Below are 20347 nucleotides of genomic sequence, written 5' to 3'. Positions count from 1 at the left end.
TGTTGCAGGGAGTTGGAGAGAACAACCAACACAACCATGGCTTTCTTTCAAGACTCTTTATGGACTCAATATTCTCTGAACTGCATTACATGTGAAGGTAGATTTATTACCCATGAACACACTACCCGTATGTTAATTTTATGTAAATAGGTAGCGCCAGCCCTCATGTTGTTGTCCAACATTTCCGCTATTAAAAGGGATACATTTATTTTGGAATCATAAGCAAATTTAAAAAGAAATTGAGAAGTGGCACAATTACTAATCATAGAGCACAAAAAAGCCTACAGAACCTGGTATTCCCAGGCGGTCTCCCATCCAGGTACTAACTAGGCCCGACACTGCTTAGCTTCTGAGATCAGACGAGATCAGGCGCATTCAGTGTGGTGTGGCCGTAGGCTCTGGGCCTTCTGAGATTTGTACCTTTAAGCATCTAGTTGGCTAGACCATGCAGTTTTGAAAGCCAATTGAGAAATGGCTCACTGCCTGAACATGGAGCACAAAAAAGCCTACAGCACCTGGTATTCCCAGGCGGTCTCCCATCCAGGTACTAACTAGGCCCGACACTGCTTAGCTTCTGAGATCAGATGAGATCAGGCGCATTCAGTGTGGTGTGGCCGTAGGCTCTGGGCCTTCTGAGATTTGTACCTTTAAGCATCTAGTTGGCTAGACCATGCAGTTTTGAAAGCCAATTGAGAAATGGCTCACTGCCTGAACATGGAGCACAAAAAAGCCTACAGCACCTGGTATTCCCAGGCGGTCTCCCATCCAGGTACTAACTAGGCCCAACACTGCTTAGCTTCTAAGATCAGACGAGATCAGGCGCATTCAGTGTGGTGTGGCCGTAGGCTCTGGGCCTTCTGAGATTTGTACCTTTAAGCATCTAGTTGGCTAGACCATGCAGTTTTGAAAGCCAATTGAGAAATGGCTCACTGCCTGAACATGGAGCACAAAAAAGCCTACAGCACCTGGTATTCCCAGGCGGTCTCCCATCCAGGTACTAACTAGGCCCGACACTGCTTAGCTTCTGAGATCAGAGATCAGGCGCATTCAGTGTGGTGTGGCCGTGGGCTCTGGGCCTTCTGAGATTTGTACCTTTAAGCATCTAGTTGGCTAGACCATGCAGTTTTGAAAGCCAATTGAGAAATGGCTCACTGCCTGAACATGGAGCACAAAAAAGCCTACAGCACCTGGTATTCCCAGGCGGTCTCCCATCCAGGTACTAACTAGGCCCGAAACTGCTTAGCTTCCGAGATCGGGCGCATTCATTGTGGTGTAGCCCTAAAATTGAGAAATGCTAAGAGTATTACTCTTTTGCATTTACAGTTAGTAAGCTAAGCCATAAAGCCACTTGCAACATGATACCACGCTCATCACCCGATCAGCGCTGGATCAGGCTCGATCAGGCGAGATATATAAGACTTGTGGGCCCATTCAGGACTCCTATGTCTGGTTGGATAACTTTACTCCATCCATCCTGTTTCTGTTGCAGGGAGTTGGAGAGAACAACCAACACAACCATGGCTTTCTTTCAAGACTCTTTAAGGACTCAATATTCTCTGAACTGCATTACATGTGAAGGTAGATTTATTACCCATGAACACACTACCCGTATGTTAATTTTATGTAAATAGGTAGCGCCAGCCCTCATGTTGTTGTCCAACATTTCCGCTATTAAAAGGGATACATTTATTTTGGAATCATAAGCAAATTTAAAAAGAAATTGAGAAGTGGCACAATTACTAATCATAGAGCACAAAAAAGCCTAAAGAACCTGGTATTCCCAGGCGGTCTCCCATCCAGGTACTAACTAGGCCCGACACTGCTTAGCTTCTGAGATCAGACGAGATCAGGCGCATTCAGTGTGGTGTGGCCGTAGGCTCTGGGCCTTCTGAGATTTGTACCTTTAAGCATCTAGTTGGCTAGACCATGCAGTTTTGAAAGCCAATTGAGAAATGGCTCACTGCCTGAACATGGAGCACAAAAAAGCCTACAGCACCTGGTATTCCCAGGCGGCCTCCCATCCAGGTACTAACTAGGCCCGACACTGCTTAGCTTCTGAGATCAGACGCATTCAGTGTGGTGTGGCCGTAGGCTCTGGGCCTTCTGAGATTTGTACCTTTAAGCATCTAGTTGGCTAGACCATGCAGTTTTGAAAGCCAATTGAGAAATGGCTCACTGCCTGAACATGGAGCACAAAAAAGCCTGCAGCACCTGGTATTCCCAGGCGGTCTCCCATCCAGGTACTAACTAGGCCCGACACTGCTTAGCTTCTGAGATCAGACGAGATCAGGCGCATTCAGTGTGGTGTGGCCGTAGGCTCTGGGCATTCTGAGATTTGTACCTTTAAGCATCTAGTTGGCTAGACCATGCAGTTTTGAAAGCCGATTGAGAAATGGCTCACTGCCTGAACATGGAGCACAAAAAAGCCTACAGCACCTGGTATTCCCAGGCGGTCTCCCATCCAGGTACTAACTAGGCCCGACACTGCTTCGCTTCTGAGATCGGACGAGATCAGGCGCATTCAGTGTGGTGTGGCCGTAGGCTCTGGGCCTTCTGAGATTTGTACCTTTAAGCATCTAGTTGGCTAGACCATGCAGTTTTGAAAGCCAATTGAGAAATGGCTCACTGCCTGAACATGGAGCACAAAAAAGCCTACAGCACCTGGTATTCCCAGGCGGTCTCCCATCCAGGTACTAACTAGGCCCAAAACTGCTTAGCTTCCGAGATCGGGCGCATTCATTGTGGTGTAGCCCTAAAATTGAGAAATGCTAAGAGTATTACTCTTTTGCATTTACAGTTAGTAAGATAAGCCATAAAGCCACTTGCAACATGATACCACGCTCATCACCCGATCAGCGCTCGATCAGGCTCGATCAGGCGAGATATATAAGACTTGTGGGCCCATTCACGACTCCTATGTCTGGTTGGATAACTTTACTCCATCCATCCTGTTTCTGTTGCAGGGAGTTGGAGAGAACAACCAACACAACCATGGCTTTCTTTCAAGACTCTTTATGGACTCAATATTCTCTGAACTGCATTACATGTGAAGGTAGATTTATTACCCATGAACACACTACCCGTATGTTAATTTTATGTAAATAGGTAGCGCCAGCCCTCATGTTGTTGTCCAACATTTCCGCTATTAAAAGGGATACATTTATTTTGGAATCATAAGCAAATTTAAAAAGAAATTGAGAAGTGGCACAATTACTAATCATAGAGCACAAAAAAGCCTACAGAGCCTGGTATTCCCAGGCGGTCTCCCATCCAGGTACTAACTAGGCCCGACACTGCTTAGCTTCTGAGATCAGACGAGATCAGGCGCATTCAGTGTGGTGTGGCCGTAGGCTCTGGGCCTTCTGAGATTTGTACCTTTAAGCATCTAGTTGGCTAGACCATGCAGTTTTGAAAGCCAATTGAGAAATGGCTCACTGCCTGAACATGGAGCACAAAAAAGCCTACAGCACCTGGTATTCCCAGGCGGTCTCCCATCCAGGTACTAACTAGGCCCGACACTGCTTAGCTTCTGAGATCAGACGAGATCAGGCGCATTCAGTGTGGTGTGGCCGTAGGCTCTGGGCCTTCTGAGATTTGTACCTTTAAGCATCTAGTTGGCTAGACCATGCAGTTTTGAAAGCCAATTGAGAAATGGCTCACTGCCTGAACATGGAGCACAAAAAAGCCTACAGCACCTTGTATTCCCAGGCGGTCTCCCATCCAGGTACTAACTAGGCCCGACACTGCTTAGCTTCTAAGATCAGACGCATTCAGTGTGGTGTGGCTGTAGGCTCTGGGCCTTCTGAGATTTGCACCTTTAAGCATCTAGTTGGCTAGACCATGCAGTTTTGAAAGCCATTTGAGAAATGGCTCACTACCTGAACATGGAGCACAAAAAAGCCTACAGCACCTGGTATTCCCAGGCGGTCTCCCATCCAGGTACTAACTAGGCCCGACACTGCTTAGCTTCTGAGATCAGAGATCAGGCGCATTCAGTGTGGTGTGGCCGTGGGCTCTGGGCCTTCTGAGATTTGTACCTTTAAGCATCTAGTTGGCTAGACCATGCAGTTTTGAAAGCCAATTGAGAAATGGCTCACTGCCTGAACATGGAGCACAAAAAAGCCAACAGCACCTGGTATTCCCAGGCGGTCTCCCATCCAGGTACTAACAAGGCCCGAAACTGCTTAGCTTCCGAGATCGGGCGCATTCATTGTGGTGTAGCCCTAAAATTGAGAAATGCGAAGAGTATTACTCTTATGCATTTACAGTTAGTAAGCTAAGCCATAAAGCCACTTGCAACATGATACCACGCTCATCACCCGATCAGCGCTCGATCAGGCTCGATCAGGCGAGATATATAAGACTTGTGGGCCCATTCAGGACTCCTATGTCTGGTTGGATAACTTTACTCCATCCTTCCTGTTTCTGTTGCAGGGAGTTGGAGAGAACAACCAACACAACCATGGCTTTCTTTCAAGACTCTTTATGGACTCAATATTCTCTGAACTGCATTACATGTGAAGGTAGATTTATTACCCATGAACACACTACCCGTATGTTAATTTTATGTAAATAGGTAGCGCCAGCCCTCATGTTGTTGTCCAACATTTCCGCTATTAAAAGGGATACATTTATTTTGGAATCATAAGCAAATTTAAAAAGAAATTGAGAAGTGGCACAATTACTAATCATAGAGCACAAAAAAGCCTACAGCACCTGGTATTCCCAGGCGGTCTCCCATCCAGGTACTAACTAGGCCTGACACTGCTTAGCTTCTGAGATCAGACGAGATCAGGCGCATTCAGTGTGGTGTGGCCGTAGGCTCTGGGCCTTCTGAGATTTGTACCTTTAAGCATCTAGTTGGCTAGACCATGCCGTTTTGAAAGCCAATTGAGAAATGGCTCACTGCCTGAACATGGAGCACAAAAAAGCCTACAGCACCTGGTATTCCCAGGCGGTCTCCCATCCAGGTACTAACTAGGCCCGAAACTGCTTAGCTTCCGAGATCAGGCGCATTCATTGTGGTGTAGCCCTAAAATTGAGAAATGCTAAGAGCATTACTCTTTTGCATTTACAGTTAGTAAGCTAAGCCATAAAGCCACTTGCAACATGATACCACGCTCATCACCCGATCAGCGCTGTATCAGGATCGATCAGGCGAGATATATAAGACTTGTGGGCCCATTCAGGACTCCTATGTCTGGTTGGATAACTTTACTCCATCCATCCTGTTTCTGTTGCAGGGAGTTGGAGAGAACAACCACACAACCATGGCTTTCTTTCAAGACTCTTTATGGACTCAATATTCTCTGAACTGCATTACATGTGAAGGTAGATTTATTACCCATGAACACACTACCCGTATGTTAATTTTATGTAAATAGGTAGCGCCAGCCCTCATGTTGTTGTCCAACATTTCCGCTATTAAAAGGGATACATTTATTTTGGAATCATAAGCAAATTTAAAAAGAAATTGAGAAGTGGCACAATTACTAATCATAGAGCACAAAAAAGCCTACAGAACCTGGTATTCCCAGGCGGTCTCCCATACAGGTACTAACTAAGCCCGACACTGCTTAGCTTCTGAAATCAGACGAGATCAGGCGCATTCAGTGTGGTGTGGCCGTAGGCTCTGGGCCTTCTGAGATATGTACCTTTAAGCATCTAGTTGGCTAGACCATGCAGTTTTGAAAGCCAATTGAGAAATGGCTCACTGCCTGAACATGGAGCACAAAAAAGCCTACAGCACCTGGTATTCCCAGGCGGTCTCCCATCCAGGTACTAACTAGGCCCGACACTGCTTAGCTTCTGAGATCAGACGGGTTCAGGCGCATTCAGTGTGGTGTGGCTGTAGTCTCTGGGCCTTCTGAGATTTGTACCTTTAAGCATTTAGTTGGCTAGACCATGCAGTTTTGAAAGCCAATTGAGAAATGGCTCACTGCCTGAACATGGAGCACAAAAAAGCCTACAGCACCTGGTATTCCCAGGCGGTCTCCCATCCAGGTACTAACTAGGCCCAACACTGCTTAGCTTCTGAGATCAGACGAGATCAGGCGCATTCAGTGTGGTGTGGCCGTAGGCTCTGAGCCTTCTGAGATTTGTACCTTTAAGCATCTAGTTGGCTAGACCATGCAGTTTTGAAAGCCAATTGAGAAATGGCTCACTGCCTGAACATGGAGCACAAAAAAGCCTACAGCACCTGGTATTCCCAGGCGGTCTCCCATCCAGGTACTAACTAGGCCCAAAACTGCTTAGCTTCCGAGATCGGGCGCATTCATTGTGGTGTAGCCCTAAAATTGAGAAATGCTAAGAGTATTACTCTTTTGCATTTACAGTTAGTAAGCTAAGCCATAAAGCCACTTGCAACATGATACCACGCTCATCACCCGATCAGCGCTCGATCAGGCTCGATCAGGCGAGATATATAAGACTTGTGGGCCCATTCACGACTCCTATGTCTGGTTGGATAACTTTACTCCATCCATCCTGTTTCTGTTGCAGGGAGTTGGAGAGAACAACCAACACAACCATGGCTTTCTTTCAAGACTCTTTATGGACTCAATATTCTCTGAACTGCATTACATGTGAAGGTAGATTTATTACCCATGAACACACTACCCGTATGTTAATTTTATGTAAATAGGTAGCGCCAGCCCTCATGTTGTTGTCCAACATTTCCGCTATTAAAAGGGATACATTTATTTTGGAATCATAAGCAAATTTAAAAAGAAATTGAGAAGTGGCACAATTACTAATCATAGAGCACAAAAAAGCCTACAGAACCTGGTATTCCCAGGCGGTCTCCCATCCAGGTACTAACTAGGCCCGACACTGCTTAGCTTCTGAGATCAGACGAGATCAGGCGCATTCAGTGTGGTGTGGCCGTAGGCTCTGGGCTTTCTGAGATTTGTACCTTTAAGCATCTAGTTGGCTAGACCATGCAGTTTTGAAAGCCAATTGAGAAATGGCTCACTGCCTGAACATGGAGCACAAAAAAGCCTACAGCACCTGGTATTCCCAGGCGGTCTCCCATCCAGGTACTAACTAGGCCCGACACTGCTTAGCTTCTGAGATCAGATGAGATCAAGCGCATTTAGTGTGGTGTGGCCGTAGGCTCTGGGCCTTCTGAGATTTGTACCTTTAAGCATCTAGTTGGCTAGACCATGCAGTTTTGAAAGCCAATTGAGAAATGGCTCACTGCCTGAACATGGAGCACAAAAAAGCCTACAGCACCTGGTATTCCCAGGCGGTCTCCCATCCAGGTACTAACTAGGCCCAACACTGCTTAGCTTCTAAGATCAGACGAGATCAGGCGCATTCAGTGTGGTGTGGCCGTAGGCTCTGGGCCTTCTGAGATTTGTACCTTTAAGCATCTAGTTGGCTAGACCATGCAGTTTTGAAAGCCAATTGAGAAATGGCTCACTGCCTGAACATGGAGCACAAAAAAGCCTACAGCACCTGGTATTCCCAGGCGGTCTCCCATCCAGGTACTAACTAGGCCCGACACTGCTTAGCTTCTGAGATCAGAGATCAGGCGCATTCAGTGTGATGTGGCCGTGGGCTCTGGGCCTTCTGAGATTTGTACCTTTAAGCATCTAGTTGGCTAGACCATGCAGTTTTGAAAGCCAATTGAGAAATGGCTCACTGCCTGAACATGGAGCACAAAAAAGCCTACAGCACCTGGTATTCCCAGGCGGTCTCCCATCCAGGTACTAACTAGGCCCGAAACTGCTTAGCTTCCGAGATCGGGCGCATTCATTGTGGTGTAGCCCTAAAATTGAGAAATGCGAAGAGTATTACTCTTATGCATTTACAGTTAGTAAGCTAAGCCATAAAGCCACTTGCAACATGATACCACGCTCATCACCCGATCAGCGCTCGATCAGGCTCGATCAGGCGAGATATATAAGACTTGTGGGCCCATTCAGGACTCCTATGTCTGGTTGGATAACTTTACTCCATCCATCCTGTTTCTGTTGCAGGGAGTTGGAGAGAACAACCAACACAACCATGGCTTTCTTTCAAGACTCTTTATGGACTCAATATTCTCTGAACTGCATTACATGTGAAGGTAGATTTATTACCCATGAACACACTACCCGTATGTTAATTTTATGTAAATAGGTAGCGCCAGCCCTCATGTTGTTGTCCAACATTTCCGCTATTAAAAGGGATACATTTATTTTGGAATCATAAGCAAATTTAAAAAGAAATTGAGAAGTGGCACAATTACTAATCATAGAGCACAAAAAAGCCTACAGCACCTGGTATTCCCAGGCGGTCTCCCATCCAGGTACTAACTAGGCCCGACACTGCTTAGCTTCTGAGATCAGACGAGATCAGGCACATTCAGTGTGGTGTGGCCGTAGGCTCTGGGCCTTCTGAGATTTGTACCTTTAAGCATCTAGTTGGCTAGACCATGCAGTTTTGAAAGCCAATTGAGAAATGGCTCACTGCCTGAACATGGAGCACAAAAAATCCTACAGCACCTGGTATTCCCAGGCGGTCTCCCATCCAGGTACTAACTAGGCCCGACACTGCTTAGCTTCTGAGATCAGACGCATTCAGTGTGGTGTGGCCGTAGGCTCTGGGCCTTCTGAGATTTGTACCTTTAAGCATCTAGTTGGCTAGACCATGCAGTTTTGAAAGCCAATTGAGAAATGGCTCACTGCCTGAACATGGAGCACAAAAAAGCCTACAGCACCTGGTATTCCCAGGCGGTCTCCCATCCAGGTACTAACTAGGCCCGACACTGCTTAGCTTCATGAGATCAGACGAGATCAGGCGCATTCAGTGTGGTGTGGCCGTAGGCTCTGGGCCTTCTGAGATTTGTACCTTTAAGCATCTAATTGGCTAGACCATGCAGTTTTGAAAGCCAATTGAGAAATGGCTCACTGCCTGAACATGGAGCACAAAAAAGCCTACAGCACCTGGTATTCCCAGGCGGTCTCCCATCCAGGTACTAACTAGGCCCAACACTGCTTAGCTTCTGAGATCAGGCGCATTCAGTGTGGTGTGGCCATAGGCTCTGGGCCTTCTGAGATTTGTACCTTTAAGCATCTAGTTGGCTAGACCATGCAGTTTTGAAAGCCAATTGAGAAATGGCTCACTGCCTGAACATGGAGCACAAAAAAGCCTACAGCACCTGGTATTCCCAGGCGGTCTCCCATCCAGGTACTAACTAGGCCCGACACTGCTTAGCTTCTGAGATCAGACGAGATCAGGCGCATTCAGTGTGGTGTGGCCGTAGGCTCTGGGCCTTCTGAGATTTGTACCTTTAAGCATCTAGTTGGCTAGACCATGCAGTTTTGAAAGCCAATTGAGAAATGGCTCACTGCCTGAACATGGAGCACAAAAAAGCCTACAGCACCTGGTATTCCCAGGCGGTCTCCCATCCAGGTACTAACTAGGCCCGAAACTGCTTAGCTTCCGAGATCGGGCGCATTCATTGTGGTGTAGCCCTAAAATTGAGAAATGCTAAGAGTATTACTCTTATGCATTTACAGTTAGTAAGCTAAGCCATAAAGCCACTTGCAACATGATACCACGCTCATCACCCGATCAGCGCTCGATCAGGCGAGATCAGGCGAGATATATAAGACTTGTGGGCCCATTCATGACTCCTATGTCTGGTAGGATAACTTTACTGCATCCATCCTGTTTCTGTTGCAGGGAGTTGGAGAGAACAACCAACACAACCATGGCTTTCTTTCAAGACTCTTTATGGACTCAATATTCTCTGAACTGCATTACATGTGAAGGTAGATTTATTACCCATGAACACACTACCCGTATGTTAATTTTATGTAAATAGGTAGCGCCAGCCCTCATGTTGTTGTCCAACATTTCCGCTATTAAAAGGGATACATTTATTTTGGAATCATAAGCAAATTTAAAAAGAAATTGAGAAGTGGCACAATTACTAATTATAGAGCACAAAAAAGCCTACAGCACCTGGTATTCCCAGGCGGTCTCCCATCCAGGTACTAACTAGGCCCGACACTGCTTAGCTTCTGAGATCAGACGAGATCAGGCACATTCAGTGTGGTGTGGCCGTAGGCTCTGGGCCTTCTGAGATTTGTACCTTTAAGCATCTAGTTGGCTAGACCATGCAGTTTTGAAAGCCAATTGAGAAATGGCTCACTGCCTGAACATGGAGCACAAAAAATCCTACAGCACCTGGTATTCCCAGGCGGTCTCCCATCCAGGTACTAACTAGGCCCGACACTGCTTAGCTTCTGAGATCAGACGCATTCAGTGTGGTGTGGCCGTAGGCTCTGGGCCTTCTGAGATTTGTACCTTTAAGCATCTAGTTGGCTAGACCATGCAGTTTTGAAAGCCAATTAAGAAATGGCTCACTGCCTGAACATGGAGCACAAAAAAGCCTACAGCACCTGGTATTCCCAGGCGGTCTCCCATCCAGGTACTAACTAGGCCCGACACTGCTTAGCTTCTGAGATCAGACGAGATCAGGCGCATTCAGTGTGGTGTGGCCGTAGGCTCTGGGCCTTCTGAGATTTGTACCTTTAAGCATCTAATTGGCTAGACCATGCAGTTTTGAAAGCCAATTGAGAAATGGCTCACTGCCTGAACATGGAGCACAAAAAAGCCTACAGCACCTGGTATTCCCAGGCGGTCTCCCATCCAGGTACTAACTAGGCCCAACACTGCTTAGCTTCTGAGATCAGACGAGATCAGGCGCATTCAGTGTGGTGTGGCCGTAGGCTCTGGGCCTTCTGAGATTTGTACCTTTAAGCATCTAGTTGGCTAGACCATGCAGTTTTGAAAGCCAATTGAGAAATGGCTCACTGCCTGAACATGGAGCACAAAAAAGCCTACAGCACCTGGTATTCCCAGGCGGTCTCCCATCCAGGTACTAACTAGGCCCGACACTGCTTAGCTTCTGAGATCAGACGAGATCAGGCGCATTCAGTGTGGTGTGGCCGTAGGCTCTGGGCCTTCTGAGATTTGTACCTTTAAGCATCTAGTTGGCTAGACCATGCAGTTTTGAAAGCCAATTGAGAAATGGCTCACTGCCTGAACATGGAGCACAAAAAAGCCTACAGCACCTGGTATTCCCAGGCGGTCTCCCATCCAGGTACTAACTAGGCCCGAAACTGCTTAGCTTCCGAGATCGGGCGCATTCATTGTGGTGTAGCCCTAAAATTGAGAAATGCTAAGAGTATTACTCTTATGCATTTACAGTTAGTAAGCTAAGCCATAAAGCCACTTGCAACATGATACCACGCTCATCACCCGATCAGCGCTCGATCAGGCGAGATATATAAGACTTGTGGGCCCATTCACGACTCCTATGTCTGGTTGGATAACTTTACTCCATCCATCCTGTTTCTGTTGCAGGGAGTTGGAGAGAACAACCAACACAACCATGGCTTTCTTTCAAGACTCTTTATGGACTCAATATTCTCTGAACTGCATTACATGTGAAGGTAGATTTATTACCCATGAACACACTACCCGTATGTTAATTTTATGTAAATAGGTAGCGCCAGCCCTCATGTTGTTGTCCAACATTTCCGCTATTAAAAGGGATACATTTATTTTGGAATCATAAGCAAATTTAAAAAGAAATTGAGAAGTGGCACAATTACTAATCATAGAGCACAAAAAAGCCTACAGAACCTGGTATTCCCAGGCGGTCTCCCATCCAGGTACTAACTAGGCCCGACACTGCTTAGCTTCTGAGATCAGACAAGATCAGGCGCATTCAGTGTGGTGTGGCCGTAGGCTCTGGGCCTTCTGAGATTTGTACCTTTAAGCATCTAGTTGGCTAGACCATGCAGTTTTGAAAGCCAATTGAGAAATGGCTCACTGCCTGAACATGGAGCACAAAAAAGCCTACAGCACCTGGTATTCCCAGGCGGTCTCCCATCCAGGTACTAACTAGGCCCGACACTGCTTAGCTTCTGAGATCAGATGAGATCAGGCGCATTCAGTGTGGTGTGGCCGTAGGCTCTGGGCCTTCTGAGATTTGTACCTTTAAGCATCTAGTTGGCTAGACCATGCAGTTTTGAAAGCCAATTGAGAAATGGCTCACTGCCTGAACATGGAGCACAAAAAAGCCTACAGCACCTGGTATTCCCAGGCGGTCTCCCATCCAGGTACTAACTAGGCCCAACACTGCTTAGCTTCTAAGATCAGACGAGATCAGGCGCATTCAGTGTGGTGTGGCCGTAGGCTCTGGGCCTTCTGAGATTTGTACCTTTAAGCATCTAGTTGGCTAGACCATGCAGTTTTGAAAGCCAATTGAGAAATGGCTCACTGCCTGAACATGGAGCACAAAAAAGCCTACAGCACCTGGTATTCCCAGGCGGTCTCCCATCCAGGTACTAACTAGGCCCGACACTGCTTAGCTTCTGAGATCAGAGATCAGGCGCATTCAGTGTGGTGTGGCCGTGGGCTCTGGGCCTTCTGAGATTTGTACCTTTAAGCATCTAGTTGGCTAGACCATGCAGTTTTGAAAGCCAATTGAGAAATGGCTCACTGCCTGAACATGGAGCACAAAAAAGCCTACAGCACCTGGTATTCCCAGGCGGTCTCCCATCCAGGTACTAACTAGGCCCGAAACTGCTTAGCTTCCGAGATCGGGCGCATTCATTGTGGTGTAGCCCTAAAATTGAGAAATGCGAAGAGTATTACTCTTATGCATTTACAGTTAGTAAGCTAAGCCATAAAGCCACTTGCAACATGATACCACGCTCATCACCCGATCAGCGCTCGATCAGGCTCGATCAGGCGAGATATATAAGACTTGTGGGCCCATTCAGGACTCCTATGTCTGGTTGGATAACTTTACTCCATCCATCCTGTTTCTGTTGCAGGGAGTTGGAGAGAACAACCAACACAACCATGGCTTTCTTTCAAGACTCTTTATGGACTCAATATTCTCTGAACTGCATTACATGTGAAGGTAGATTTATTACCCATGAACACACTACCCGTATGTTAATTTTATGTAAATAGGTAGCGCCAGCCCTCATGTTGTTGTCCAACATTTCCGCTATTAAAAGGGATACATTTATTTTGGAATCATAAGCAAATTTAAAAAGAAATTGAGAAGTGGCACAATTACTAATCATAGAGCACAAAAAAGCCTACAGCACCTGGTATTCCCAGGCGGTCTCCCATCCAGGTACTAACTAGGCCCGACACTGCTTAGCTTCTGAGATCAGACGAGATCAGGCACATTCAGTGTGGTGTGGCCGTAGGCTCTGGTCCTTCTGAGATTTGTACCTTTAAGCATCTAGTTGGCTAGACCATGCAGTTTTGAAAGCCAATTGAGAAATGGCTCACTGCCTGAACATGGAGCACAAAAAATCCTACAGCACCTGGTATTCCCAGGCGGTCTCCCATCCAGGTACTAACTAGGCCCGACACTGCTTAGCTTCTGAGATCAGACGCATTCAGTGTGGTGTGGCCGTAGGCTCTGGGCCTTCTGAGATTTGTACCTTTAAGCATCTAGTTGGCTAGACCATGCAGTTTTGAAAGCCAATTGAGAAATGGCTCACTGCCTGAACATGGAGCACAAAAAAGCCTACAGCACCTGGTATTCCCAGGCGGTCTCCCATCCAGGTACTAACTAGGCCCGACACTGCTTAGCTTCTGAGATCAGACGAGATCAGGCGCATTCAGTGTGGTGTGGCCGTAGGCTCTGGGCCTTCTGAGATTTGTACCTTTAAGCATCTAATTGGCTAGACCATGCAGTTTTGAAAGCCAATTGAGAAATGGCTCACTGCCTGAACATGGAGCACAAAAAAGCCTACAGCACCTGGTATTCCCAGGCGGTCTCCCATCCAGGTACTAACTAGGCCCAACACTGCTTAGCTTCTGAGATCAGGCGCATTCAGTGTGGTGTGGCCATAGGCTCTGGGCCTTCTGAGATTTGTACCTTTAAGCATCTAGTTGGCTAGACCATGCAGTTTTGAAAGCCAATTGAGAAATGGCTCACTGCCTGAACATGGAGCACAAAAAAGCCTACAGCACCTGGTATTCCCAGGCGGTCTCCCATCCAGGTACTAACTAGGCCCGACACTGCTTAGCTTCTGAGATCAGACGAGATCAGGCGCATTCAGTGTGGTGTGGCCGTAGGCTCTGGGCCTTCTGAGATTTGTACCTTTAAGCATCTAGTTGGCTAGACCATGCAGTTTTGAAAGCCAATTGAGAAATGGCTCACTGCCTGAACATGGAGCACAAAAAAGCCTACAGCACCTGGTATTCCCAGGCGGTCTCCCATCCAGGTACTAACTAGGCCCGAAACTGCTTAGCTTCCGAGATCGGGCGCATTCATTGTGGTGTAGCCCTAAAATTGAGAAATGCTAAGAGTATTACTCTTATGCATTTACAGTTAGTAAGCTAAGCCATAAAGCCACTTGCAACATGATACCACGCTCATCACCCGATCAGCGCTCGATCAGCGCTCGATCAGGCGAGATATATAAGACTTGTGGGCCCATTCAGGACTCCTATGTCTGGTAGGATAACTTTACTGCATCCATCCTGTTTCTGTTGCAGGGAGTTGGAGAGAACAACCAACACAACCATGGCTTTCTTTCAAGACTCTTTATGGACTCAATATTCTCTGAACTGCATTACATGTGAAGGTAGATTTATTACCCATGAACACACTACCCGTATGTTAATTTTATGTAAATAGGTAGCGCCAGCCCTCATGTTGTTGTCCAACATTTCCGCTATTAAAAGGGATACATTTATTTTGGAATCATAAGCAAATTTAAAAAGAAATTGAGAAGTGGCACAATTACTAATCATAGAGCACAAAAAAGCCTACAGCACCTGGTATTCCCAGGCGGTCTCCCATCCAGGTACTAACTAGGCCCGACACTGCATAGCTTCTGAGATCAGACGAGATCAGGCACATTCAGTGTGGTGTGGCCGTAGGCTCTGGGCCTTCTGAGATTTGTACCTTTAAGCATCTAGTTGGCTAGACCATGCAGTTTTGAAAGCCAATTGAGAAATGGCTCACTGCCTGAACATGGAGCACAAAAAATCCTACAGCACCTGGTATTCCCAGGCGGTCTCCCATCCAGGTACTAACTAGGCCCGACACTGCTTAGCTTCTGAGATCAGACGCATTCAGTGTGGTGTGGCCGTAGGCTCTGGGCCTTCTGAGATTTGTACCTTTAAGCATCTAGTTGGCTAGACCATGCAGTTTTGAAAGCCAATTAAGAAATGGCTCACTGCCTGAACATGGAGCACAAAAAAGCCTACAGCACCTGGTATTCCCAGGCGGTCTCCCATCCAGGTACTAACTAGGCCCGACACTGCTTAGCTTCTGAGATCAGACGAGATCAGGCGCATTCAGTGTGGTGTGGCCGTAGTCTCTGGGCCTTCTGAGATTTGTACCTTTAAGCATCTAGTTGGCTAGACCATGCAGTTTTGAAAGCCAATTGAGAAATGGCTCACTGCCTGAACATGGAGCACAAAAAAGCCTACAGCACCTGGTATTCCCAGGCGGTCTCCCATCCAGGTACTAACTAGGCCCGACACTGCTTAGCTTCTGAGATCAGACGAGATCAGGCGCATTCAGTGTGGTGTGGCCGTAGGCTCTGGGCCTTCTGAGATTTGTACCTTTAAGCATCTAGTTGGCTAGACCATGCAGTTTTGAAAGCCAATTGAGAAATGGCTCACTGCCTGAACATGGAGCACAAAAAAGCCTACAGCACCTGGTATTCCCAGGCGGTCTCCCATCCAGGTACTAACTAGGCCCGAAACTGCTTAGCTTCCGAGATCGGGCGCATTCATTGTGGTGTAGCCCTAAAATTGAGAAATGCTAAGAGTATTACTCTTATGCATTTACAGTTAGTAAGCTAAGCCATAAAGCCACTTGCAACATGATACCACGCTCATCACCCGATCAGCGCTCGATCAGGCGAGATATATAAGACTTGTGGGCCCATTCAGGACTCCTATGTCTGGTAGGATAACTTTACTGCATCCATCCTGTTTCTGTTGCAGGGAGTTGGAGAGAACAACCAACACAACCATGGCTTTCTTTCAAGACTCTTTATGGACTCAATATTCTCTGAACTGCATTACATGTGAAGGTAGATTTATTACCCATGAACACACTACCCGTATGTTAATTTTATGTAAATAGGTAGCGCCAGCCCTCATGTTGTTGTCCAACATTTCCGCTATTAAAAGGGATACATTTATTTTGGAATCATAAGCAAATTTAAAAAGAAATTGAGAAGTGGCACAATTACTAATCATAGAGCACAAAAAAGCCTACAGCACCTGGTATTCCCAGGCGGTCTCCCATCCAGGTACTAACTAGGCCCGACACTGCTTAGCTTCTGAGATCAGACGAGATCAGGCACATTCAGTGTGGTGTGGCCGAAGGCTCTGGGCCTTCTGAGATTTGTACCTTTAAGCATCTAGTTGGCTAGACCATGCAGTTTTGAAAGCCAATTGAGAAATGGCTCACTGCCTGAACATGGAGCACAAAAAAGCCTACAGCACCTGGTATTCCCAGGCGGTCTCCCATCCAGGTACTAACTAGGCCCGACACTGCTTAGCTTCTGAGATCAGACGAGATCAGGCGCATTCAGTGTGGTGTGGCTGTAGGCTCTGGGCCTTCTGAGATTTGTACCTTTAAGCATCTAGTTGGCTAGACCATGCAGTTTTGAAAGCCAATTGAGAAATGGCTCACTGCCTGAACATGGAGCACAAAAAAGCCTACAGCACCTGGTATTCCCAGGCGGTCTCCCATCCAGGTACTAACTAGGCCCGAAACTGCTTAGCTTCCGAGATCGGGCGCATTCATTGTGGTGTAGCCCTAAAATTGAGAAATGCTAAGAGTATTACTCTTATGCATTTACAGTTAGTAAGCTAAGCCATAAAGCCACTTGCAACATGATACCACGCTCATCACCTGATCAGCGCTCGATCAGGCTCGATCAGGCGAGATATATAAGACTTGTGGGCCCATTCACGACTCCTATGTCTGGTTGGATAACTTTACTCCATCCATCCTGTTTCTGTTGCAGGGAGTTGGAGAGAACAACCAACACAACCATGGCTTTCTTTCAAGACTCTTTATGGACTCAATATTCTCTGAACTGCATTACATGTGAAGGTAGATTTATTACCCATGAACACACTACCCGTATGTTAATTTTATGTAAATAGGTAGCGCCAGCCCTCATGTTGTTGTCCAACATTTCCGCTATTAAAAGGGATACATTTATTTTGGAATCATAAGCAAATTTAAAAAGAAATTGAGAAGTGGCACAATTACTAATCATAGAGCACAAAAAAGCCTACAGAACCTGGTATTCCCAGGCGGTCTCCCATCCAGGTACTAACTAGGCCCGACACTGCTTAGCTTCTGAGATCAGACGAGATCAGGCGCATTCAGTGTGGTGTGGCCGTAGGCTCTGGGCCTTCTGAGATTTGTACCTTTAAGCATCTAGTTGGCTAGACCATGCAGTTTTGAAAGCCAATTGAGAAATGGCTCACTGCCTGAACATGGAGCACAAAAAAGCCTACAGCACCTGGTATTCCCAGGCGGTCTCCCATCCAGGTATTAACTAGGCCCGACACTGCTTAGCTTCTGAGATCAGATGAGATCAGGCGCATTCAGTGTGGTGTGGCCGTAGGCTCTGGGCCTTCTGAGATTTGTACCTTTAAGCATCTAGTTGGCTAGACCATGCAGTTTTGAAAGCCAATTGAGAAATGGCTCACTGCCTGAACATGGAGCACAAAAAAGCCTACAGCACCTGGTATTCCCAGGCGGTCTCCCATCCAGGTACTAACTAGGCCCAACACTGCTTAGCTTCTAAGATCAGACGAGATCAGGCGCATTCAGTGTGGTGTGGCCGTAGGCTCTGGGCCTTCTGAGATTTGTACCTTTAAGCATCTAGTTGGCTAGACCATGCAGTTTTGAAAGCCAATTGAGAAATGGCTCACTGCCTGAACATGGAGCACAAAAAAGCCTACAGCACCTGGTATTCCCAGGCGGTCTCCCATCCAGGTACTAACTAGGCCCGACACTGCTTAGCTTCTGAGATCAGAGATCAGGCGCATTCAGTGTGGTGTGGCCGTGGGCTCTGGGCCTTCTGAGATTTGTACCTTTAAGCATCTAGTTGGCTAGACCATGCAATTTTGAAAGCCAATTGAGAAATGGCTCACTGCCTGAACATGGAGCACAAAAAAGACTACAGCACCTGGTATTCCCAGGCGGTCTCCCATCCAGGTACTAACTAGGCCCGAAACTGCTTAGCTTCCGAGATCGGGCGCATTCATTGTGGTGTAGCCCTAAAATTGAGAAATGCTAAGAGTATTACTCTTATGCATTTACAGTTAGTAAGCTAAGCCATAAAGCCACTTGCAACATGATACCACGCTCATCACCCGATCAGCGCTCGATCAGGCGAGACATATAAGACTTGTGGGCCCATTCAGGACTGTTATGTCTGGTTGGATAACTTTACTCCATCCATCCTGTTTCTGTTGCAGGGAGTTGGAGAGAACAACCAACACAACCATGGCTTTCTTTCAAGACTCTTTATGGACTCAATATTCTCTGAACTGCATTACTGCATTACATGTGAAGGTAGATTTATTACCCATGAACACACTACCCGTATGTTAATTTTATGTAAATAGGTAGCGCCAGCCCTCATGTTGTTGTCCAACATTTCCGCTATTAAAAGGGATACATTTATTTTGGAATCATAAGCAAATTTAAAAAGAAATTGAGAAGTGGCACAATTACTAATCATAGAGCACAAAAAAGCCTACAGCACCTGGTATTCCCAGGCGGTCTCCCATCTAGGTACTAACTAGGCCCGACACTGCTTAGCTTCTGAGATCAGACGAGATCAGGCACATTCAGTGTGGTGTGGCCGTAGGCTCTGGGCCTTCTGAGATTTGTACCTGTAAGCATCTAGTTGGCTAGACCATGCAGTTTTGAAAGCCAATTGAGAAATGGCTCACTGCCTGAACATGGAGCACAAAAAAGCCTACAGCACCTGGTATTCCCAGGCGGTCTCCCATCCAGGTACTAACTAGGCCCGACACTGCATAGCTTCTGAGATCAGACGAGATCAGGCGCATTCAGTGTGATCTGGCCGTAAGCTCTGGGCCTTCTGAGATTTGTACCTTTAAGCATCTAGTTGGCTAGACCATGCAGTTTTGAAAGCCAATTGAGAAATGGCTCACTGCCTGAACATGGAGCACAAAAAAGCCTACAGCACCTGGTATTCCCAGGCGGTCTCCCATCCAGGTACTAACTAGGCCCGACACTGCTTAGCTTCTGAGATCAGACGAGATCAGGCACATTCAGTGTGGTGTGGCCAAAGGCTCTGGGCCTTCTGAGATTTGTACCTTTAAGCATCTAGTTGGCTAGACCATGCAGTTTTGAAAGCCAATTGAGAAATGGCTCACTGCCTGAACATGGAGCACAAAAAAGCCTACAGCACCTGGTATTCCCAGGCGGTCTCCCATCCAGGTACTAACTAGGCCCGACACTGCTTAGCTTCTGAGATCAGACGAGATCAGGCGCATTCAGTGTGGTGTGGCCGTAGGCTCTGGGCCTTCTGAGATTTGTACCTTTAAGCATCTAGTTGGCTAGACCATGCAGTTTTGAAAGCCAATTGAGAAATGGCTCACTGCCTGAACATGGAGCACAAAAAAGCCTACAGCACCTGGTATTCCCAGGCGGTCTCCCATCCAGGTACTAACTAGGCCCGACACTGCTTAGCTTCTGAGATCAGACGAGATCAGGCGCATTCAGTGTGGTGTGGCCTTAGGCTCTGGGCCTTCTGAGATTTGTTCCTTTAAGCATCTAGTTGGCTAGACAATGCAGTTTTGAAAGCCAATTGAGAAATGTCTCACTGTCTGAACATGGAGCACAAAAAAGCCTACAGCACCTGGTATTCCCAGGCGGTCTCCCATCCAAGTACTAACTAGGCCCGACACTGCTTAGCTTCATGAGATCAGACGAGATCAGGCGCATTCAGTGTGGTGTGGCCGTAGGATCTGGGCCTTCTGAGATTTGTACCTTTAAGCATCTAGTTGGCTAGACCATGCAGTTTTGAAAGCCAATTGAGAAATGGCTCACTGCCTGAACATGGAGCACAAAAAAGCCTACAGCACCTGGTATTCCCAGGCGGTCTCCCATCCAGGTACTAACTAGGCCCGAAACTGCTTAGCTTCCGAGATCGGGCGCATTCATTGTGGTGTAGCCCTAAAATTGAGAAATGCTAAGAGTATTACTCTTATGCATTTACAGTTAGTAAGCTAAGCCATAAAGCCACTTGCAACATGATACCACGCTCATCACCCGATCAGCGCTCGATCA

The 20347-nt window shown here is 46.9% G+C and overlaps 41 non-coding genes and 25 pseudogenes across 41 annotated transcripts; all 66 read right to left on the bottom strand.

Moving 5' to 3' along the window:
* Positions 1-278: 278 nt before the first annotated feature.
* On the bottom strand, positions 279-397 carry LOC138493885 (5S ribosomal RNA). Its single transcript, XR_011276866.1, has one exon. It is a non-coding gene; the product is annotated as a 5S ribosomal RNA (ribosomal RNA).
* Positions 398-503: 106 nt separating this feature from the next.
* On the bottom strand, positions 504-622 carry LOC138496182 (5S ribosomal RNA). Its single transcript, XR_011277735.1, has one exon. It is a non-coding gene; the product is annotated as a 5S ribosomal RNA (ribosomal RNA).
* A 106-nt stretch (positions 623-728) lies between these two features.
* Positions 729-847, bottom strand: LOC138493510 (5S ribosomal RNA). The gene has a single exon (XR_011276526.1). It is a non-coding gene; the product is annotated as a 5S ribosomal RNA (ribosomal RNA).
* Positions 848-953: 106 nt separating this feature from the next.
* Positions 954-1069, bottom strand: LOC138494665 (5S ribosomal RNA; annotated as a pseudogene).
* Positions 1070-1175: 106 nt separating this feature from the next.
* On the bottom strand, positions 1176-1284 carry LOC138495880 (5S ribosomal RNA; annotated as a pseudogene).
* Positions 1285-1759: 475 nt separating this feature from the next.
* On the bottom strand, positions 1760-1878 carry LOC138494490 (5S ribosomal RNA). The gene has a single exon (XR_011277415.1). It is a non-coding gene; the product is annotated as a 5S ribosomal RNA (ribosomal RNA).
* A 106-nt stretch (positions 1879-1984) lies between these two features.
* On the bottom strand, positions 1985-2093 carry LOC138495183 (5S ribosomal RNA; annotated as a pseudogene).
* A 106-nt stretch (positions 2094-2199) lies between these two features.
* On the bottom strand, positions 2200-2318 carry LOC138493699 (5S ribosomal RNA). Its single transcript, XR_011276698.1, has one exon. It is a non-coding gene; the product is annotated as a 5S ribosomal RNA (ribosomal RNA).
* Positions 2319-2424: 106 nt separating this feature from the next.
* Positions 2425-2543, bottom strand: LOC138497045 (5S ribosomal RNA). Its single transcript, XR_011278471.1, has one exon. It is a non-coding gene; the product is annotated as a 5S ribosomal RNA (ribosomal RNA).
* Positions 2544-2649: 106 nt separating this feature from the next.
* On the bottom strand, positions 2650-2758 carry LOC138495621 (5S ribosomal RNA; annotated as a pseudogene).
* Positions 2759-3233: 475 nt separating this feature from the next.
* Positions 3234-3352, bottom strand: LOC138494191 (5S ribosomal RNA). Its single transcript, XR_011277143.1, has one exon. It is a non-coding gene; the product is annotated as a 5S ribosomal RNA (ribosomal RNA).
* A 106-nt stretch (positions 3353-3458) lies between these two features.
* LOC138495553 (5S ribosomal RNA) lies at positions 3459-3577 on the bottom strand. The gene has a single exon (XR_011277620.1). It is a non-coding gene; the product is annotated as a 5S ribosomal RNA (ribosomal RNA).
* Positions 3578-3683: 106 nt separating this feature from the next.
* Positions 3684-3792, bottom strand: LOC138495351 (5S ribosomal RNA; annotated as a pseudogene).
* A 106-nt stretch (positions 3793-3898) lies between these two features.
* Positions 3899-4014, bottom strand: LOC138494664 (5S ribosomal RNA; annotated as a pseudogene).
* Positions 4015-4704: 690 nt separating this feature from the next.
* Positions 4705-4823, bottom strand: LOC138493792 (5S ribosomal RNA). Its single transcript, XR_011276782.1, has one exon. It is a non-coding gene; the product is annotated as a 5S ribosomal RNA (ribosomal RNA).
* Positions 4824-5512: 689 nt separating this feature from the next.
* LOC138494723 (5S ribosomal RNA) lies at positions 5513-5631 on the bottom strand (annotated as a pseudogene).
* Positions 5632-5737: 106 nt separating this feature from the next.
* LOC138493816 (5S ribosomal RNA) lies at positions 5738-5856 on the bottom strand. The gene has a single exon (XR_011276804.1). It is a non-coding gene; the product is annotated as a 5S ribosomal RNA (ribosomal RNA).
* Positions 5857-5962: 106 nt separating this feature from the next.
* Positions 5963-6081, bottom strand: LOC138493544 (5S ribosomal RNA). Its single transcript, XR_011276557.1, has one exon. It is a non-coding gene; the product is annotated as a 5S ribosomal RNA (ribosomal RNA).
* A 106-nt stretch (positions 6082-6187) lies between these two features.
* Positions 6188-6296, bottom strand: LOC138495620 (5S ribosomal RNA; annotated as a pseudogene).
* Positions 6297-6771: 475 nt separating this feature from the next.
* Positions 6772-6890, bottom strand: LOC138493884 (5S ribosomal RNA). Its single transcript, XR_011276865.1, has one exon. It is a non-coding gene; the product is annotated as a 5S ribosomal RNA (ribosomal RNA).
* A 106-nt stretch (positions 6891-6996) lies between these two features.
* On the bottom strand, positions 6997-7115 carry LOC138493821 (5S ribosomal RNA). Its single transcript, XR_011276809.1, has one exon. It is a non-coding gene; the product is annotated as a 5S ribosomal RNA (ribosomal RNA).
* Positions 7116-7221: 106 nt separating this feature from the next.
* LOC138493509 (5S ribosomal RNA) lies at positions 7222-7340 on the bottom strand. The gene has a single exon (XR_011276525.1). It is a non-coding gene; the product is annotated as a 5S ribosomal RNA (ribosomal RNA).
* A 106-nt stretch (positions 7341-7446) lies between these two features.
* On the bottom strand, positions 7447-7562 carry LOC138494800 (5S ribosomal RNA; annotated as a pseudogene).
* A 106-nt stretch (positions 7563-7668) lies between these two features.
* LOC138495879 (5S ribosomal RNA) lies at positions 7669-7777 on the bottom strand (annotated as a pseudogene).
* Positions 7778-8252: 475 nt separating this feature from the next.
* Positions 8253-8371, bottom strand: LOC138493473 (5S ribosomal RNA). The gene has a single exon (XR_011276492.1). It is a non-coding gene; the product is annotated as a 5S ribosomal RNA (ribosomal RNA).
* A 106-nt stretch (positions 8372-8477) lies between these two features.
* On the bottom strand, positions 8478-8586 carry LOC138495226 (5S ribosomal RNA; annotated as a pseudogene).
* A 106-nt stretch (positions 8587-8692) lies between these two features.
* On the bottom strand, positions 8693-8812 carry LOC138494151 (5S ribosomal RNA). Its single transcript, XR_011277107.1, has one exon. It is a non-coding gene; the product is annotated as a 5S ribosomal RNA (ribosomal RNA).
* A 106-nt stretch (positions 8813-8918) lies between these two features.
* Positions 8919-9027, bottom strand: LOC138494839 (5S ribosomal RNA; annotated as a pseudogene).
* A 106-nt stretch (positions 9028-9133) lies between these two features.
* LOC138495541 (5S ribosomal RNA) lies at positions 9134-9252 on the bottom strand. Its single transcript, XR_011277619.1, has one exon. It is a non-coding gene; the product is annotated as a 5S ribosomal RNA (ribosomal RNA).
* Positions 9253-9358: 106 nt separating this feature from the next.
* Positions 9359-9467, bottom strand: LOC138495878 (5S ribosomal RNA; annotated as a pseudogene).
* A 475-nt stretch (positions 9468-9942) lies between these two features.
* LOC138493470 (5S ribosomal RNA) lies at positions 9943-10061 on the bottom strand. Its single transcript, XR_011276490.1, has one exon. It is a non-coding gene; the product is annotated as a 5S ribosomal RNA (ribosomal RNA).
* A 106-nt stretch (positions 10062-10167) lies between these two features.
* LOC138495224 (5S ribosomal RNA) lies at positions 10168-10276 on the bottom strand (annotated as a pseudogene).
* Positions 10277-10382: 106 nt separating this feature from the next.
* On the bottom strand, positions 10383-10501 carry LOC138495528 (5S ribosomal RNA). The gene has a single exon (XR_011277617.1). It is a non-coding gene; the product is annotated as a 5S ribosomal RNA (ribosomal RNA).
* Positions 10502-10607: 106 nt separating this feature from the next.
* On the bottom strand, positions 10608-10726 carry LOC138493532 (5S ribosomal RNA). Its single transcript, XR_011276546.1, has one exon. It is a non-coding gene; the product is annotated as a 5S ribosomal RNA (ribosomal RNA).
* Positions 10727-10832: 106 nt separating this feature from the next.
* Positions 10833-10951, bottom strand: LOC138495516 (5S ribosomal RNA). The gene has a single exon (XR_011277616.1). It is a non-coding gene; the product is annotated as a 5S ribosomal RNA (ribosomal RNA).
* A 106-nt stretch (positions 10952-11057) lies between these two features.
* Positions 11058-11166, bottom strand: LOC138495877 (5S ribosomal RNA; annotated as a pseudogene).
* A 465-nt stretch (positions 11167-11631) lies between these two features.
* LOC138494383 (5S ribosomal RNA) lies at positions 11632-11750 on the bottom strand. Its single transcript, XR_011277318.1, has one exon. It is a non-coding gene; the product is annotated as a 5S ribosomal RNA (ribosomal RNA).
* A 106-nt stretch (positions 11751-11856) lies between these two features.
* LOC138496141 (5S ribosomal RNA) lies at positions 11857-11975 on the bottom strand. Its single transcript, XR_011277697.1, has one exon. It is a non-coding gene; the product is annotated as a 5S ribosomal RNA (ribosomal RNA).
* Positions 11976-12081: 106 nt separating this feature from the next.
* Positions 12082-12200, bottom strand: LOC138493507 (5S ribosomal RNA). Its single transcript, XR_011276523.1, has one exon. It is a non-coding gene; the product is annotated as a 5S ribosomal RNA (ribosomal RNA).
* Positions 12201-12306: 106 nt separating this feature from the next.
* LOC138494663 (5S ribosomal RNA) lies at positions 12307-12422 on the bottom strand (annotated as a pseudogene).
* Positions 12423-12528: 106 nt separating this feature from the next.
* LOC138495875 (5S ribosomal RNA) lies at positions 12529-12637 on the bottom strand (annotated as a pseudogene).
* A 475-nt stretch (positions 12638-13112) lies between these two features.
* LOC138493469 (5S ribosomal RNA) lies at positions 13113-13231 on the bottom strand. The gene has a single exon (XR_011276489.1). It is a non-coding gene; the product is annotated as a 5S ribosomal RNA (ribosomal RNA).
* A 106-nt stretch (positions 13232-13337) lies between these two features.
* On the bottom strand, positions 13338-13446 carry LOC138495223 (5S ribosomal RNA; annotated as a pseudogene).
* A 106-nt stretch (positions 13447-13552) lies between these two features.
* Positions 13553-13671, bottom strand: LOC138495504 (5S ribosomal RNA). The gene has a single exon (XR_011277615.1). It is a non-coding gene; the product is annotated as a 5S ribosomal RNA (ribosomal RNA).
* Positions 13672-13777: 106 nt separating this feature from the next.
* On the bottom strand, positions 13778-13886 carry LOC138494837 (5S ribosomal RNA; annotated as a pseudogene).
* A 106-nt stretch (positions 13887-13992) lies between these two features.
* LOC138495492 (5S ribosomal RNA) lies at positions 13993-14111 on the bottom strand. Its single transcript, XR_011277614.1, has one exon. It is a non-coding gene; the product is annotated as a 5S ribosomal RNA (ribosomal RNA).
* A 106-nt stretch (positions 14112-14217) lies between these two features.
* On the bottom strand, positions 14218-14326 carry LOC138495874 (5S ribosomal RNA; annotated as a pseudogene).
* Positions 14327-14802: 476 nt separating this feature from the next.
* LOC138494202 (5S ribosomal RNA) lies at positions 14803-14921 on the bottom strand. The gene has a single exon (XR_011277153.1). It is a non-coding gene; the product is annotated as a 5S ribosomal RNA (ribosomal RNA).
* A 106-nt stretch (positions 14922-15027) lies between these two features.
* LOC138495221 (5S ribosomal RNA) lies at positions 15028-15136 on the bottom strand (annotated as a pseudogene).
* Positions 15137-15242: 106 nt separating this feature from the next.
* Positions 15243-15361, bottom strand: LOC138493569 (5S ribosomal RNA). The gene has a single exon (XR_011276580.1). It is a non-coding gene; the product is annotated as a 5S ribosomal RNA (ribosomal RNA).
* A 106-nt stretch (positions 15362-15467) lies between these two features.
* Positions 15468-15586, bottom strand: LOC138495480 (5S ribosomal RNA). Its single transcript, XR_011277613.1, has one exon. It is a non-coding gene; the product is annotated as a 5S ribosomal RNA (ribosomal RNA).
* A 106-nt stretch (positions 15587-15692) lies between these two features.
* Positions 15693-15801, bottom strand: LOC138495873 (5S ribosomal RNA; annotated as a pseudogene).
* A 465-nt stretch (positions 15802-16266) lies between these two features.
* LOC138493984 (5S ribosomal RNA) lies at positions 16267-16385 on the bottom strand. Its single transcript, XR_011276956.1, has one exon. It is a non-coding gene; the product is annotated as a 5S ribosomal RNA (ribosomal RNA).
* A 106-nt stretch (positions 16386-16491) lies between these two features.
* LOC138496766 (5S ribosomal RNA) lies at positions 16492-16610 on the bottom strand. The gene has a single exon (XR_011278248.1). It is a non-coding gene; the product is annotated as a 5S ribosomal RNA (ribosomal RNA).
* Positions 16611-16716: 106 nt separating this feature from the next.
* LOC138495871 (5S ribosomal RNA) lies at positions 16717-16825 on the bottom strand (annotated as a pseudogene).
* Positions 16826-17300: 475 nt separating this feature from the next.
* LOC138493883 (5S ribosomal RNA) lies at positions 17301-17419 on the bottom strand. Its single transcript, XR_011276864.1, has one exon. It is a non-coding gene; the product is annotated as a 5S ribosomal RNA (ribosomal RNA).
* A 106-nt stretch (positions 17420-17525) lies between these two features.
* Positions 17526-17644, bottom strand: LOC138493526 (5S ribosomal RNA). Its single transcript, XR_011276541.1, has one exon. It is a non-coding gene; the product is annotated as a 5S ribosomal RNA (ribosomal RNA).
* A 106-nt stretch (positions 17645-17750) lies between these two features.
* LOC138493506 (5S ribosomal RNA) lies at positions 17751-17869 on the bottom strand. The gene has a single exon (XR_011276522.1). It is a non-coding gene; the product is annotated as a 5S ribosomal RNA (ribosomal RNA).
* Positions 17870-17975: 106 nt separating this feature from the next.
* Positions 17976-18091, bottom strand: LOC138494661 (5S ribosomal RNA; annotated as a pseudogene).
* Positions 18092-18779: 688 nt separating this feature from the next.
* Positions 18780-18898, bottom strand: LOC138493588 (5S ribosomal RNA). Its single transcript, XR_011276597.1, has one exon. It is a non-coding gene; the product is annotated as a 5S ribosomal RNA (ribosomal RNA).
* Positions 18899-19004: 106 nt separating this feature from the next.
* On the bottom strand, positions 19005-19123 carry LOC138494494 (5S ribosomal RNA). The gene has a single exon (XR_011277419.1). It is a non-coding gene; the product is annotated as a 5S ribosomal RNA (ribosomal RNA).
* Positions 19124-19229: 106 nt separating this feature from the next.
* On the bottom strand, positions 19230-19348 carry LOC138494160 (5S ribosomal RNA). Its single transcript, XR_011277115.1, has one exon. It is a non-coding gene; the product is annotated as a 5S ribosomal RNA (ribosomal RNA).
* A 106-nt stretch (positions 19349-19454) lies between these two features.
* On the bottom strand, positions 19455-19573 carry LOC138495467 (5S ribosomal RNA). Its single transcript, XR_011277612.1, has one exon. It is a non-coding gene; the product is annotated as a 5S ribosomal RNA (ribosomal RNA).
* A 106-nt stretch (positions 19574-19679) lies between these two features.
* On the bottom strand, positions 19680-19798 carry LOC138494024 (5S ribosomal RNA). The gene has a single exon (XR_011276992.1). It is a non-coding gene; the product is annotated as a 5S ribosomal RNA (ribosomal RNA).
* A 106-nt stretch (positions 19799-19904) lies between these two features.
* LOC138494363 (5S ribosomal RNA) lies at positions 19905-20024 on the bottom strand. The gene has a single exon (XR_011277300.1). It is a non-coding gene; the product is annotated as a 5S ribosomal RNA (ribosomal RNA).
* A 106-nt stretch (positions 20025-20130) lies between these two features.
* On the bottom strand, positions 20131-20239 carry LOC138495870 (5S ribosomal RNA; annotated as a pseudogene).
* Positions 20240-20347: the final 108 nt, after the last annotated feature.

The sequence above is a fragment of the Ambystoma mexicanum genome, chromosome 10, assembly GCF_040938575.1.
Source record: "Ambystoma mexicanum isolate Mex_15411 chromosome 10, UKY_AmexF1_1, whole genome shotgun sequence".
NCBI classification, from domain to species: domain Eukaryota; kingdom Metazoa; phylum Chordata; class Amphibia; order Caudata; family Ambystomatidae; genus Ambystoma; species Ambystoma mexicanum.
This window is presented reverse-complemented; position numbering and strand designations above follow the sequence as displayed.